The 16,904-nt window shown below is 42.4% G+C and overlaps 1 pseudogene; it reads left to right on the top strand.

The window, feature by feature from the left end:
- The first annotated feature begins 856 nt into the window (after positions 1 to 856).
- On the top strand, positions 857 to 16,243 carry LOC117017050 (isochorismatase domain-containing protein 1-like; annotated as a pseudogene).
- The last annotated feature ends 661 nt before the right edge of the window (positions 16,244 to 16,904 follow it).

The following is a 16,904-nucleotide window of genomic DNA, read 5'->3' on the forward strand; positions in this document are numbered from 1 at the left end:
TTTTTTACCACAAAGGAAAGCATCAACGAAACAAAAAGGCAATCTATTGAATGGGAGAAGATACTTGCAAATGATAACCTCTGATAAAGGCTGAATATCCAAAATGCATAAAGAACTCATACAACTCAACATCAAAACAATAAACAATCCAATTAAAAATGGGCAAAGGACCTGAATAGACATTTCTCCAAAGAGAACATACAGATGGCCAACAGACCCCTGAAAAGATGCTCAATATCACTAATCATCAGGGAAATGCAAATCAAAACCACAATGAGATATCGCTTCACACCTGTCAGAATGGCTATTATGAATAAATCAACAAACAACAAGTGTTGGTGAATATGTGGAGAAAAGGGAACCCTTATGCATTGTTGGAGGGATTGTAAATTGGTGTAGCCACTATGGAAATCAGTATGGAGGTTCCTTAAAAAATTAAAAACAGAACTACCATATGACCCAGCAATTCCACTTCTGGTTATTTATCCAAAGAAATCCAAAACACTAATACAAAAAGATATATGCACCCCTATGTTCACTGAAGCATTATTTACAATAGCCAAGATATGGAAGGAACCTAAGTACCCATTGACAGATGAATGAAGGTGGTACATATATACAATGAAATATTACTCAGCCATAAAAGTGAATGAAATTTTGCCATTTGTGACAACATGGATGGCTCTAGAGGGTATTATGCCAAGGAAATAAGTCAGACAGAGAAAGACAAATGCCGTATCATCTCACTTACATGTGGAATCTAAAGAACAAAATAAATAAACAAACAAAATAGAAACAGACTCATAGATACAGAGAACAAACTGATGGGTCTCCAGAAGAGAATAGGCTTGAGGGGATGGGCAAAAAAGGTAAAAGTGATTAAGAAGTACAAGTTGCCAGTTATAAAAATAGTCACAGGGATGTAAAGTACAGCATAGGGAACACAGTCAATAATACTGTAATAACTATGTTTGGTGTCAGATGGGTACTAGATTTATTGGGGTGATCACTTCATAAGGTATATATATATGTCTACACAGTATGTTGTACACCTGAAATTAATATTGTATGTCAACTGTAATTGAAAAATAAGTTGAAAATTAAATTAAATTTAAAAAATAAAGTGGAGATAACACCCCAAATCTTTCTGTTCTTCACATTAGATAATTTCCATTAGCTTACAATTTCACTAATAATTTCTTCTGCAACCTATAATCTGATGTTTAGATTATCCAGTGAATTTTTCATTTCAGATCTTGTACTTTTCCATTTTAAACTTATATTTGTTTATTTTTTCGTCTTTTTAATTTCTCTGCTGATATTCTCCATCTGACCATCCCTTGCATTCTTAAATGTACTCGTAATAACTGTTACAAACTTCTTTTCTCTTAATTCCAATATCTGGGTTTTCTTGAGGTCTATGTGCTGGAGAATTTTGAGTAGAAAGTGATGTACTCTGAAATTATTTTGTAAAAGTACTTCACTGATTGTCATGTGGTAATACGGACTTTAGGGGCATGAAAATCAAAGAATGGGCACCATTTATGAGGATAGTATTACAGTCAGATGAGGGATGATAGTTGTTTGGTCTTGGGTGGTAGCACTGGTGTGGATGGAAAGGTTCTGTCAGGTCTTGCCCAGAGCCTGGAAGGAACGCTTTTAAAATTAGTCCACCTAGAATAGGTACCTTTTAAAATCAGTCATCCTAGAGGAAGTACCTTTGTCTTATTAGCACACATTTGCAAGTCTGCGTACTGAAGACCTTGCAACAGAGTGATATGTGCAAAAATATCATTTTGGGTCTGATGGGTTCGAACAAGATTTAATTGTAACCTCTTAATTTCAGAAGAAGCCAGAAAACAGACTATTTTCAGTAGCTTGGGTACAAGTGAGTAATAAAGGCCAAAGGGTGGTCTTAGCATCACTTTAAAGCAGTGGTCCTCAGCTGGGGGCAAATTTGCCCTCTGGGGGATATCTGGCAAGGTCTGAAAACACTTTGGAGTATGAAGACTGGGGAGGAGTGGAGTGCTACTGGCATCTAGTGGATAGAGGGCAGGGATGCTGCAAAACACTACAAATACACCGGATCGCGGCACATGAAAAAGTGGTATCCATTCCAAATGTCAGCGATGCCTTAAAAGTTACTACATTGGAAGAATTGGAAACCACTAACATCTAAAATCTAATTTTATGTTTCGACTCATGCCCTGCCTTCCCAGGAGTCGGTGTTAAGGAGACTTCGCCCAGTGTATGCTCATCTAATTCAAGTTACTTACAGTTTCTTACAGTGTTCGTAAGGCAGGGGATTATAAAGTCCTGATTTTTACTCTCAAACCTCTTCATAGTTTGCAATTCTCGTTCCAAGTTCTCCCGGAAATTGGGCTGAAATAAAGGGAGGTCAAGATCTCATATCCGTTACTAGAGATATTGTTTTCCATGAGACTGAAAAACCCACCAAATCCTGAGCCTTGCAATGGACCCAAGGAAGCACTGTAAACTCCGCTGCTCTTAGACTATCTATCAGCCTGTCCTATTGGTTTTAAGATTACTGCTGCCAGCTTCGGGGAGGCCTACAAGCCTCTGCGCAAGGCGGGCAGGTAACGCGTGCCAGCGGGTTCAGTCCGGCAGCCCTGTGTCCCCAAGCACAACTCTATAAACTCCCCGAGAACACTGCTCATTCGAAGATGGGGGGAGCGGGGTGGAAGGGGCATGCCAAACCTCGTCTGTGGACGACAACACCGAGGCAGCCGAGGCCGGTCAACGGTCTGCGAGGCGACCGGGCTCCCTGCGGACGGTTGGAGAGGCTGCGGGAGGGGCAGCGCGCCCGGAGCGGCAGTCGCGCGGCCGCCGGGAACGTGGAGGGGGCGGCCTGCCGGGGGCGCAGGCTCCCTCTGGCGCGCGCGTGCTCCCGGACCCCACCGCCCGCCCGCCCCGGAGCCGAGCCCTCCGGGACCCGCCCCTTCGTGTACCGGAGCGAGCGGGCGGCGCCGGGAGGCGCCTCGGAGCCCGCAGACGCTCGGGGAACTTGGCGGAGGCGGCGGTCCCGGCGCTGCCCAGCAGCGGCGGCGGGGGCGCGGGGACGCCGTCGGGCATCGTCCCGGTGCTCTTCTGCTCGTCGGTCTTTGCGCGGCCCTGGTCGGTGCCGCAGGACGCGGGCTACGAACTGCTCATCCAAAAGTTCCTGAGCCTGTACGGCGACCTGCTCGACGTGTGCCGCGAATTCGGGGTGCAGCTCTTTGCGGAGGAGTGGGGCCAGTACGTGGACCTGCCCGAGGGCTTCGCGGTGAGCGAGCGCTGCGAGGTGCGCCTGGTGCAGCTGCGGATCCAGGTGGATCCTGCGGGACGGCCGCGCGCCCCTCTGCGCTCCCTGTCCTCGGGCGTCCCTGTCCCCGCCCCGCTCCTCAGGTGCCCCGCACTGCCCGGGCTCCGGGCCCTGAGCGCCTCGCCTGGTCGGAAGGGCCACGCCTCTTTCGCCAGCCTCGAGGACGGCCCAGAAAATGTGCCTGTTCGAAGGTGACGGTCACCAGCTGTCCTGTCGAGGCGGGGGCGTAGGCTTCTCTGCTGGGCGCTGCGCGCGATCGCCCCCACGCGTGTGGTCCTCAGCCGCCCACATCCGCCTGCTGTGCCAGGAGCACGTCCCAGCTTCCTGCATGACCGAAGAGCTGTGCAGCGGTGACTGTGGGTTTATTTCGGGGCGATGCAGAACCGGGGATGCAGAGGCGGTGGGAGCATTAGCCTTAAGGTTTGTTCCCCGGAACTGTGTGCACCACGTGCGGAAACGCAAACTTCAGGAGTCAGCCCCCTTCCCCTTCTCTTCCCCATCTTAAGGTCTCTTGAACTTAAGCCTCTCCTAAACTTCAGTGAAATAACCATGTGCTTAGCCTCTTCCTGGTAACTGTCAGCTGAATCTGATTACAGAGGCGCCTCCTACACTGAAAAAGTCATTTGACTACAGGACTGGAATACCTTCTTAAATATCAACTTGAGCTAGCTCACGATTTCCTGGTCGTGCTGAGTAAGTTGTGATGTCTGTGGATTATTTTATAGTTTTTAAATTTTTTTTTTAAATTTTATTTTATTGGGGAAGGGGAACAGGACTTTATTGGGGAACAGTGTGTACTTCCAGGACTTTTTTCCAAGTCAAGTTGTTGTCCTTTCAGTCTTAGTTGTGGAGGGCGCAGCTCAGCTCCAGGTCCAGTTGCTGTTGTTAGTTGCAGGGGGCACAGCCCACCATCCCTTGCAGGACTGGAGGAATGGAACCTACAACCTTGTGGTTGAGAGCCCGCTGGCCCATGTGGGAATCTAACCAGCAGCCTTTGGAGTTAGGAGCATGGAGCTCTAACTGCTTGAGCCACCGGCCGGCGTAAATTTTTTTATTAAGCCATGTTTTTATACTCCGGCCGGTCGGTCTCCTGTCCTCTTTTTACGCTCAGAGAATTCACTGGAGGATTTATATTTTTTAAAAGAAAGAACATATAGTTTAGGTACTACACTGTCGTGCGGGGGACTCTGCTCGCTGGACCAGTTGTCATGCGGGGCGGCCTGTGGGATCTCTGGTCCCACTCCTCACACAAGAACACAGGATATGGCTAGGCCAAAAAGGAACACCCACGGAGCCATAGGTAGGGGAGTCACACCACTATGGTCTCACTGGAGGCTGGGTTTACACGACGGGCGACCTGCTGTCTGCTTTGCTGCCAACCGACCGACTCTCCTCCACTCTCCTTCAGTCTCCTCCTCTCTCCTCCGTAGCCGCAGCAGTTATATTAGTGGCCAATGGCTCAAGGGTTACAGCTGACGGCCAACCAGCCACAGCTGATGGCCATCTACTACCTGAGCCAGCACCTTTCCACATGAGGCCGAGAGCCTGGAAACTGCTTTCTGGGGCTCTGTCCCCACATACACCACCAACACTTTTCCCCTGGTTGAGAAACTGATAAGCCGTTTCTTCAGAAGACCAAACTGAAATGTGGGGTTTGGGGTTAGAGGGCATTGTAATATTCAAATGTTATTTTCTGAGGATTATTCTCTAGTGTTTTTTTTTTTTTGTTCCCAAGCTGTAGTTGACCGTGGAATTGGTCTTGTTTCCTGTCACCCCAGCACCCAGAAGCTTCCAAAACAGGTACTTTCACATAAGTAAAGTTCCTGTGTTCAGAGGACAAAGGCTTTGCCAATCCACTGTCCACCCCTGGAGAGCTAAGAGGGAGACAGATGGTTTCTGATACCCCAGAATTTGCCCTGCTGTCCGTATGGAGAATTTGGAGAATTGTGGTTCCAAGGTGTTGACTACTCTCTATTTTTATGTCTTCAAGAATTTTCGTGGCTGACACCTCTCTGCAGCCTTCCTTGTCTGTCTTTAGATTATTGTTGTCAGAATACCTATGAAGTTTAATGCATCTTTAACACCCATTAATAAAAGTGGGAATCCAAAATCTGAGGCTGCCTGGAGCTATCCTGAGCAGGCAGACTTCTCTGTGATGATGTCCTGTATGGTTGGGAGGGAGAAGGGTAGGCGGGCACCTCATAAGATGTGCCGCCAAATGAGCCCCCCTGACGTTTATAAGGTTCCGTCCTCCCCCCGCCCTCACATGCAAGATAGGATTTTTTATTTTGAAAAATTCAAGGCCTGGGTGTCTGACAACTCTTTTTTTTTTTTTTAATGGAACTTTTTTTTTTTTTTAGATTTTATTGGGGAAGGGGAACAGGACTTTATTGGGGAACAGTGTGTACTTCCAGGCCTGTTTTCCAAGTCAAGTTGTTGTCCTTTTAATCTTAGTTGTGGAGGGTGCCGTTCAGCTTCAAGTTGCTGTCAGTCTTAGTTGTGGAGGGCGCAGCTCAGCTCCAGGTCCAGTTGCTGTTGCTAGTTGCAGGGGGCACAGCCCACCATCCCTTGCAGGAGTTGAACCGGCAACCTTGTGGTTGAGAGGATGCACTCCAACCAACTGAGCCATCCGGGAGGCAGCTCAGCTCAAGGTGCCGCGTTCAATCTTAGTTGCAGGGGGTGGAGCCCACCATCCCTTGCGGGACTCGAGGAATCAAACTGGCAACCTTGTGGTTGAGAGCCTACTGGCCCATGTGGGAATCGAACCGGCAGCCTTAGGAGTTAGGAGCATGGAGCTCTAACCGCCTGAGCCACCGAGCCGGCCCTGACAACTCTTTTTAATTAACCACTCTGGAAATTAATAATATACTATATGTGTATACTTGAAATGTCTTGCACATTCTCAAAAGATATATTATTCGGGTCACTTGTGGCTTTTGAAATATTTTGCTTGGTATAGGAGATAATGTATAGTTAGTTTTTTGGTGGTGATGTTTAATATAGAATAATAGCAATATACTCTTCTGTTCTATCCTTTTAAGCATGTTATTTTTTCTCACTAAAGAGTCCAAGAATTCTGAAGTATCTGTTATATAATGCTTGATACATTGTAAAGTATTTAAAAATATTCTTCTTTTATATTATTTCATTTTGGTAATCATAATAGTTTGAATTCTTCAGCCAGGTGCCTCCCCCAGCTTAAAAATAGATAATGTCAGGGGATACACACATATACATACACATACTCCACATACATCTCCATATACCTATTCTGATAACTGTTTCTATTCATATGAAAAGATATATATTTATATGCACACGTACATACATGTATGTTATGTATATATACTCTCAGAAGAGAAGGGGAAGACATTTCTTTTCATGACCATTTTACGATATATTTTTGGAAACTAGCTATATAATCACAGAGACATGGACGTTGTATGGGTAGACAAGACGATAGAGATCATTCCACAAACATTTCAGTGGCGGCTATCAGTGCCTGGCATAGTGAGTGCCAACATGGATAAGACCCAATTCTTGTTCCTTACCAAATAATCGAACTCATTTTGCAGAAGAGCAGAACATAGAAGGAATTGCCCAGGGTTCCGCCGTAATGCTGGAGATAGCAAAGAACATGGAGATCCTCCCTGAGAGCTGACCATAGCATTCATGTTCTTTGTATGCGTAATGAAAATATCAAGCAGAATGGAAAAAAAGCCACGGACTTGAGCTTGTAATAGCATCTGTTTTGATGCTGCTCACTGGTTTTTGGAATAAATGCCTGTCACTTAAGAAAGACTCATGATAGCCCATTAGTGAGTCCACGCTGCTGGGGTGGTAGGCCCATCTCCCAGAGGCTGGCACAAAGAGCAGAAGTCTGGTCACATGTTGTCCCCTGCTTAAATAATGTGACTTGTTGTTTCTCCAGATGTAAGCCTTAGTGCCGCTGTCGTCCTGGCTCACATACTGTATATTCATAGGGGTCTGAGTTTGCTTTCCTGCTTGTTCTGACTGTCATTGCTGAGGACCTTGTAAAACAGAGTGGTTGCTCGGGCCTCACCGTGGGGGCATCTATGAGGACTGATCCTTAAGGCCCCCGTTGCCAGTATTAGGGGCTGGTCACTTTTTAGTGTCTTCGTTTTTGAAAGAATTCTGTCAAAATGACCGAGTGTCTACTGACAGCTCAGGTAGCTGAAGACAGAGCTTGTTTCAAGCATGGCTTATGCATCTTTGTAGCTCTGTCAGATGCCTAAAGGCTGAGGAATTTTAAGATGCAGGGGAAGAAATGTAAATGAGAGGATTATGCAGTGGGAATTTAGGTCATTTTTGTGACTGACAAGTTTTAAAATTTCAAGAAGTATTTCCCAGGTTTTAACTAATGGAAACATTCAACCTGGAAACTCACATAGATATGATGTTGTACCACCGCCAGTGTATTTTCCAGCTTGTCACCAGGGGAGGCCGAGCCCAAATAGAAGAGAGGAAGAAACAGCCATTGTGAGAAGGACCCCAGCGAGAGGATTTTGCTTCTGTACGGAGCAGGAAAGACTCTGGCAGCGGTGTGTGGGCAGAAGGCAAGGGCTTCCCTGGGAAGGTTATTTTGACCTTTTCCCAAGATGGTTAATTGGGAATAGATTCAGCTCCAGCTTTCATTTCTTGGAAGTTCATTACTACTACTATTTTTTTAAATGGGCACAGACATTTTATAGCTCAAAGAGACCCTGGAGTTCATGGTGGGAAGGGAGAGAAGGCAGGGTTTGGAAAGAAGAGGGAAAGGAATCTGCTCCCTTTGGGCTAGTTTGAAGGTAGTGATTTTTGGATTTGGAATCTTCACCATGGGAGCATGTGGTGAGGAGCAGGTTGAAATAAATATTCTTTTGCAGCCTAAATTAAAAAGCCCCAAACTTGTTTCATGTAATGAGAGTCTTTTGGTAACATTTAGAAATCCACTTTATGGATCGTTTCCTTCATTCTGCAGACTAGGTTAACATAACAAGTTAGGCAATATTAGTATTTCTGTATATATTATTTTTTAAGGGATCTTTGTAGTAAATGGTATTTTAACCTCATTAAAGAAAACTTTTTTTTTTTTTTTTACCATGTGCTGAACTTCAAAGTGTAGTGTATGTTTCCTAAATGACGGATATTCATTCGCCTAATACATTTATTGACAGATTGCATGAAGCTCTTTTAATCCTTGCAATAGTCCTATGAGGTCGATATCATTTTTCTTGCTTTGTTACAGATTAAGAAACTGCTCTTTAGGAGTTGTTAATGATTTGTCTAATTTCATGGAATTGAAATGGGTGAAATTGAGATTTGGGCCCCGATTCTCATGTCCACAGGCTGTACTGTGTTGGGAGCCTTGTAACCTGGGGGAGTCACGTGACCCAGACCCTTCCTTTAAGTGAGGCAGTATTGGAGCAAGGTCTTGTGGTTTCAGATTTCCTTGGAAACACTTCTAAGTGAAGTAATGATCCCCTATCTCTCCTCTGGACTCTCTCCCAAGCAGATCCTGTCTATTTTGTAACTATACTAGACTACCAGAATTTTGAAAACATCATATTGACAATTTCAAACTTTAATCATGCCTAAAGATACACTGTTTACTCACCGTGGTAGTTTGCTAGGGAGCTGCTGTGGCAAAGTACCATAAACTTTGTGACTTATATTAATACAACAGAAACTTATTTTCTCTCAGTTCTGGAAGCTAGAGATCATCAGGGTTGGTTCCTTCTGGGCTGCGAGGGAGAATCTGTTCCATGCCTCTCTCCTGGCTTTTGGTGATTTGCTGGCCATCTTTGGCATTGCTTGGCTTATGGCCACGTCACCCTGATCTCTGCCTTCATGTTCACAGGCCTCCGCGTCCAAATTTCCCATTTTTATAGGACACCAGTCTTGTTGGATTAGGCACCCACCCTACTCCAGTATGACCTCACCTTAACTAATTATATTTTCAGTGACTCTATTTCCAAATAAAGTCACTTTCTGAGGCACTGAGGGTGAGGAATTCAACATATGGCTTTTGGAGGACACAATTCAACATGTAGCACTCACATGCGTCACTTTTATGGAGAGAACAGGACTGGTGCAGGGCATCACTGAGCAAGGCCAGCCACCCTGTGTGTGCCTCTCCTGAGTACCTCGGGGGACTGAGCGGGGAGGAGCCCAGGCCTCGCAGATGTGGCAGCCATTGTTAGAAAGTGGTCACAGGATATGTGGTTGTGAAGGAGGGTAAAGACTGTCATGATAATGGTAATACTGGAACTTGTAGATGAAAAATCTTTTGAATATGAAATCTAAGGTCAAATCCCAGCTATGACAAAAAAATTTATACTTGAAATTGATCTCTTAAACTCTTGCTTGAGGAAGCCATGGGCTGTGACCAACTTTTTGTATTTAAATAGATTGAAATGTGTATTATTTATGTATATGTGTAGCAATCTATGTAGATATAAGAATGTGAGTATATACACACACACATATATATTTTTATATGTGATTTTTTTCATGCTCCTTAATATGTGATGTGTAATTGCTACATTTTTACTTGTGATGGCATTTGGTCAAGTCCACTTTTAATTTGCTATCTTGTAGTTCAAATATGTAAATGTTTGACTGTGAACAGCATTTTTAGTTATCTGCAAAGTTTTGCCTTAAGAGAAATTCATGGCTTAAAGTAAGAAGTCCTTGAAATATATAGTCAGTGTGTAATTTAACAAAAGCTTGTTGGATAGCAGTAAGTTTGGATTTGTTTCTACCTGCTTTTTAGTTTTATGTTCCATGGTCTCCACTACAGATTATTTTAAATTTTACTCTGTAAGCAATGCCATCATCAAATTTAAGTTTTTTACGGTTGTAACATTTTTTTCTGATTATAAAAGTAATACAGATTTTTAAATAGCATCTGGGAAATGTTTTTAAATAGCTCTTGGAAAATATAAGAAAGGCATAAAGAAAAAATATTACCACTACCCCTAACTGTGTATAACCACTAGTTATTATTTTCATATATTTGCTTCTACTTTTTACTCATATTTTTACATTATGGAAATACTATTGAACTGTACTGTGTTTCACATTAACATTAGATTATGATAATTTCTTCGTAGATGGTATAAATTCTTTGAAAACATATACATAAGTTATTTTAATTGGCTAAAAATATTTTGTCATGTGAATGTGTTAAAATTTGTGAAATAATTTCTGTATTGCTGTCCTTGGTTTATTGCTAATTTTCACTATTACAATCAATTCATTGAACATCTTCATGGATATTTTTTTTTCCTGTAATTCAGATTATTTCTTTAGGGTAATAGTTGTAGAAATTCACTTACAGGGTCAAACACAAGGACCATTTTTCTTCCTTGATTGACCTCACTGCAAAAAATGTCATTGTGTAATGAGTGCTAAATCATTCTTTTTTCTTTTTTCCTCAGCTCACTACCCTAGGAAATCTTACACTTGCAAGCATTGTGTTTTTTTGCTGTGATATGCAGGAAAGGTTCAGACCAGCTATCAAGTATTTTGGGGATATTATTAGAGTGGGACAAAGATCGGTATGCTTGTTTAATTTCTCCAATTTATTGAAGCATTATCTACATTCATATATACATACATCTGTGCATTGCTAATTATCTTTGTTGTTGTTGTTGTTTTTCCAGTTATAAGGGGCCCGGATTTTAAGAATTCCAGTTTTTATAACAGAACAGTACCCTAAAGGTCTTGGAAACATTGTTCAAGAAATTGATTTAATAGGTGTAAGGTTGGTACTTGCAAAGACCAAGTTTTCAGTGGTATTATCAGAAATAGTACTGGCATTAGCAGAGGTTCCTGGACTCAGGAGTGTTGTGTGATTTGGAGTAGGAGTAAGTACCTGTTACGTTTTGGACATAATATCTTTTGTAGAAAACCTGATATTTCCAGAATGCAATTTTGAATATAGAATACCGTGTAGGTGATAATCATGATGAAAAATAGCCACTGTTTATAAAGTGTTGCCTTTTTGCATGGCAGTGATCTAAATACTTTATATATATTAATTCATTAAACTCCCACAGAACCCTCTGAGCTAAATACTCTAGGTCTCCCCATAGTATAGACGAGAACATGTACAAACAGAATGTAAATATTTATTCATGGCTTTTAAACAACTATTGAACTAAAATTCAAAAATTATGAAAAAAACTATAAAAACAATGAAATCTAAGTAACAATAATTTAATATACTTATACTATTTTGATAGTCGGTTTTATAGTAGTAGGTTTTGATAATAGAAAAGTGTAGTCTCAGGTTTAGATGTACGTTAATATTTTGACTCTGTATTTTGACTTCAATAATGACAGTATAGAGGAAGCCTGTTTGTATAAATGTCACCCTAAATGCTGTTGCTGACTTTTGCACTTTTTTTTGCTCGTTCATCATTATTAGACCTCATGCGTAATGAAAATCATTTTTGAGCAGTCCTCCAGTGCTAATTTTAATGAGGTGTCAGTTGATATTCTCCAAAGCTCTCCTGTCATGTGAAGGTAAGTTTGACATCATGGCATTAGTGAAATCTGCTTTCATTGGTTGTATAATCCAGTTATTGTTGGAGCATGTTTTTACTCTACAGTCTCTGCTAATGAATTGTTACAAGTTAGTGCTTACAGAGATGGAATCTGTATAATACATTTGCTGGTGATATATGCTGTATTTTTTCTGCCTGTGTCACAAGTTATTTTTAACTTGGCCTACCTTTACTCCTGGGTGCCTTGGAACGACTCAGTTTTCCCACTACTTTCACAGTCTGCATTCTTTGTGTGAGGCACTTGGTGTAAATTCTGAAATAAGCCCAACGGCGAGGGGCATCAAAACCTACTGGTAGTAGTCAGCTGTACAAAGGCCACCCAGATGACACAGGTGACAATCCTTTAAAAAATTCTCACAGAGCCCTAAGAATATGTCCATGGTTCCTAGTATAAGGAACATTGATGTCATTCGATTCCTGACTTTACAAAGAGGAAAGCAAAGCCCGAGATGCTGTTTAAGCACAAGGCCACCTGGCGTCTTCGAGGCAAAGCTAGGTGTAGGGTACGGGGTTTAGGCTTAGTGCTCTCTCTGCTTTATCACGCTCCTGCACTTTGTAAAATGCTTTTCATTGATGGCGTTATAGGATTTTTTATTTTCCATTAGACTCATGTGCATCCAACAAACAGCTTTGGAGCTGGTTGGCCGTGGTATTGGGGTTCGTATTCTTGCTGATGCCACCTCATCGAGAAGCACGATGGACAAGATGTTTGCTCTTAAGGTAAATGTCCTGCTTGAAAACAAATCATCTATCAAGTTTTCCAAGTAAATTTAAAGAATATTGAATATGTAACAGCAATGGAAGACTTATCTCTTAAGTTTGAGTGTGGTCTGACAATATCAGACGCAGTAATTTCCAGGGTCTGGATGACGTGTTGCCTGACCTTTGAGACCTCACCACCATATTCTAGTTTATATCTTCTGTCTCCTTAGGTCTAGATTTCTAGTGATGCCAAAAGATCGTTTATATATTTTCTCATAACTTTGCTATAGTTCTATGCATGAACTAAGAGGTATGCCAGTAAGCTTAACAGCAACCATTTAGAGATTTGCAAGTTAAAAACAGCTCATGTAGGTTTAACTCAGGCAATATCTAGGCCTAAGCCTGGTTCAACCTCATATTAGGTTTCCTCAGACTTGAATTCCTGGGAAGAGGTGTGTCACTGCCTGGGGACACCTCTCACAGTGTTTCATGGCTCTCTGCAATAGAAGTCAGGATGGACCATGGAGTCAGAGAGTCAATGATTTTTAATCAGGGTTGCGTAACAGTAGTGTTACTTAAGCATTTCCTATTCTAAGATGTTGAAAAGCAAACTACCACATAATCCTTTGAAACATTCACTCCATATTGTAGATCTCTCTCTCTGTCTCTGTCTCTCTCTTCTCTCTCTCTCTCTCTGTCTCTGTCTCTCTCTCTCATGTTTAATTCTAATTCTGTAATAATTTTAGAGTCATGTGCATATGAATTGAGTTGCCAAGTTCTTCAACTGATGATTTTTATTGAGAATGGCAAATGAAGACCTTTTTAATGAGACCCTCCAGTGTCCACGCACAAGCTGGCCTATGCACCACTTTCTCTATAGGATTGCTAAAGGATCTTTCTCTAACGTGTTCCCTGTGGCGGTGAGTTAGGCCAAATCAGAAAGAGTCAGAGGAAACAAAGGAGGGGGTAAAGTCAGTGGGAGCAGGTGGGAGCTGGCAGCTGCAGTGGTGTTCAGGCCTGGTTGGCCTTTCTTCTCTGTTACTGCTGAAGCAGTGAGCCGTGTGTGGGGATTACAAGTAGAAATGGTTTTCTTTATTTTGTTTATCTACTTTTAAGTCCGTTTGGACCATTGGGTTCTCTGGTAGTTAGGTGCTAAGTGTTGCTGTTTCCATCTCAGTGAAGATCGTTAGCTTTCTTACAGTCATGAGTTAATCAACTTCTGCTTTTCAGATTTCTTCAGTAATCTGAGTTTAAACACTTCTAATGTCAAAATCCTCACCTCTCAGCAAGCAGCAGTTTTCCCCTGTGGATAATTTATCTTTATGGAAATGCTGAGGTCCAGAACTTGAAGTGTTTCCAAGGAAGTGAAAACTAAAAACATACAAAATCCCCAAATCTCCCTTGCTTGTAAAGACATTTCAAGGACTTTTGTTCTATAGCCATACACATTTTTTAGACATGTCTTTATTATGGTGTTTATTTCAGAAGCTTTTTGTTGTTGGCAATTCTGTCTTCTCACAGGACTCAGAATAAAAACATAGCTATTTACCATCTGAACCTCATCCTTTGAGAAGTAGTCTGTAATCTCAGTGACTAGGAGTCCAAACAGTGGAGGGATAATATGGATTTGGATGCAGCTTCTGGCATTTTGTAAATTTGTGTCCTTGGACAAGTTATCTAATACCTAATGCCTATGCCTCACGATTTTTCACTGGTGACATGAAAATAATAATATCCACTTCAGGGGAGGATTTAGGTGAGAGAACGTGCTGAAAGCACTTGGTACAGTGCCTGATACAGTAAACACCCAAATGTTAGCTGCTGCTTTTATTTTTATTGATTTATTTTTTGGTCTTCATGAGGTTAGTCTTACCAGAAATGTGTAATCATATGTTAGTGTCCAAGACCCAGAAAGGACTCGTCCTGAGTAGGTTTGAGAAGGGAAGAAAAGAATATGGTTTGGGTATTTGGAAGAGTCTGGAGCGAACAGCATTGCCTTGGGTTACACTGTTGGGTTGAGAGGGAAAAAAGAATTGGGTCAGATTGGGGGGAGACGTGCCACATTTCAGATGTTTCCTTTTAGTCTGAATTTGATATGGAGGTGTTGTAGTGTGTCCTGAAATTATTAGTGTTAAGTTTTCTCTTTTATTCTATGGCTGTGAAAGTTAAGTAGCAATCTGGCCAGCTCCCCTTCTTCTCTGTTCCTTTAGAACACAACTCCTGAAGATAATTCCTAAGCCCATCCATACTGCCAGCTAAGATGATTATACTAATAAGATTTATGGTTACCAATGCTGAAACTTCTGTGCCGGGGTCTGTGCTGTGGACTTCATTCAACAAAATTTTTTGAGCACCTGCCATCTGTCAAACATTGTTTCTTTCAACTAGTGATTGTAGAGTAAATGCAGAATCAAATAGAATAAAGCCCTCTCTTGAACTTGACATCCTTGTACTCCTGGGGAGTTGTTAGTGTTACTTGGAAAGGCAATGGGTTTGTCTCCCCGCCCCCCGCCCCCTCCCCCCCGCCCTCTCTGAGGCTATCATGGCTTTGTGCTTTTGCATTTTTCGGTTAGTGGGTCAAAGTAATCTTTCCTTTCCTTTGGCCTAGTTGGACTGGGTGTGCGAGTGTAAGGGAAGAACTTTGGAAACCTCTTAGCCATGTACCCAATTAAAACTGGAGTTTTAATTGCCCCCTTGTAAGCCAGGAAAGCAAGTGAGTTTGGGACTAGTATTGTAGGTGGTGGGCTGGAACCTGCCAGTATCTGGAAAAGCTGCTGCTCTCCTCCCTGCTCAGGTACCCTTTCAGGCTGGGCAGGCACTGTGGGAAGGTCTACAAGCCTCATCTAAAACCTTGGCATTCTGCTGAGCCATCCCCCTAACACAGGTTTTTGTCTGAGTATTTTGGAATTCAATCAGTATTGGTCATATCTCAGTCTGGAAGCTAAGTGTAGGTTTCAATTTACTACAACGTATTTCTGTGCCTGGAGCATCCCAGCCTACCCCTGTCACGGGGTGGGGGGGACCTGACTCTCAGTATTACCGAGGATGGTTGGCCTAGAGTGGACCAGGCTCTGGTCAGCAGAGCACTAGGGAAAGCTGGCTTCTTCCTGGGTCATCAGAGTTCTTCCTCAGACCTGGGAACAACTTTCTGTTCCTCCTGCCACACTAAAGACTAGACAGGTTAGTGACAACTGACCCTCGTTGGCACTTCGGAGTATGTAAAGCGCTTTCACAGACATTGCAAGTGTGAGATTCAGATTCAGACTGAATCACTGAAAGTCCATTGATTGAACAATGAGCGGTGAGGAAGGCAGGGCAGGGCAGCCAGCTGGAGGGGGTGAGAGCTGAGCTGGCATGACTGCACAGTCACGTGGCTGAGCTGCAGTGAGTCCGAGATTTGTTCCCTGCCCTTCTGTCGGAAACAAGCACACAGTCCTTTGAGATTTCTAAGGGTTATATGCTTACTTCTTGATTTGTCTTTATCCTTTTTTGTTTTTTAAAACATCTTGCTTGAACTGGGATCATACGTATTAACCATGAGTGAGGCTGTTCTGCTGCAGCTGGTGATAAAGGCCATCCAAAATTCAAGGAAATTAAGAATCTAATTAAGGCAAGTGCACCCGAGTCAGGTCTGCTTTCCAAATGACATTTGAAGGACTGGTGGACAGGTGTACTACTCACCATCAGGTGATAGGACTGAAACCAGACAAGCTCTTGTTCTTACTAGAATTAAAATGTCAAGTTAAAATTGGCTCTTTTTTCCCCCTTTTTTTTGCGCCTCTCAATAAAATGTAACCAGCTAGACCATTTGGGCACCGGCATTTAGTTGCAAATGTCAAAGGCTTCCGGTGCTGCTTACCTTTTTTTTGTTCATGTGCTTATATTTATTAAAAAATATTACAGTGGAGATACCTGTTTTGTCTATACTGTATCCATTGATCATAACTTTCAAAAGTGCACACTTGTGACGTTTTCTTAAATTGTGTGCTATAAAGAAAAAGATGTATGGAAAAATGGTTTGACTTTTGTATTATTGTAAGATATATGTTATAATGTTAACACAGATTCAGTGCTTTTATTTACAGGGTGATTGAAATAGGAAATTTCAAAACAGAACGCTGCTCCATGTCACCCTTCACTTCCCAAGACAGCCACCTTACTTATCGAGTGAGCTGCGCTGATTTAATCAGAGAAAATTAGGTTCAATGATTATATATCTTTCTTAATTATGCTGATTTTCTTATTCTGGTCAACATCACTAATTCTCTGTTAAAGTTCTCTTTTCAGCTGAATCTTTTTCCTGGAAA

The sequence above is a fragment of the Rhinolophus ferrumequinum genome, chromosome 24 (genome assembly GCF_004115265.2).
Source record: "Rhinolophus ferrumequinum isolate MPI-CBG mRhiFer1 chromosome 24, mRhiFer1_v1.p, whole genome shotgun sequence".
NCBI classification, from domain to species: domain Eukaryota; kingdom Metazoa; phylum Chordata; class Mammalia; order Chiroptera; family Rhinolophidae; genus Rhinolophus; species Rhinolophus ferrumequinum.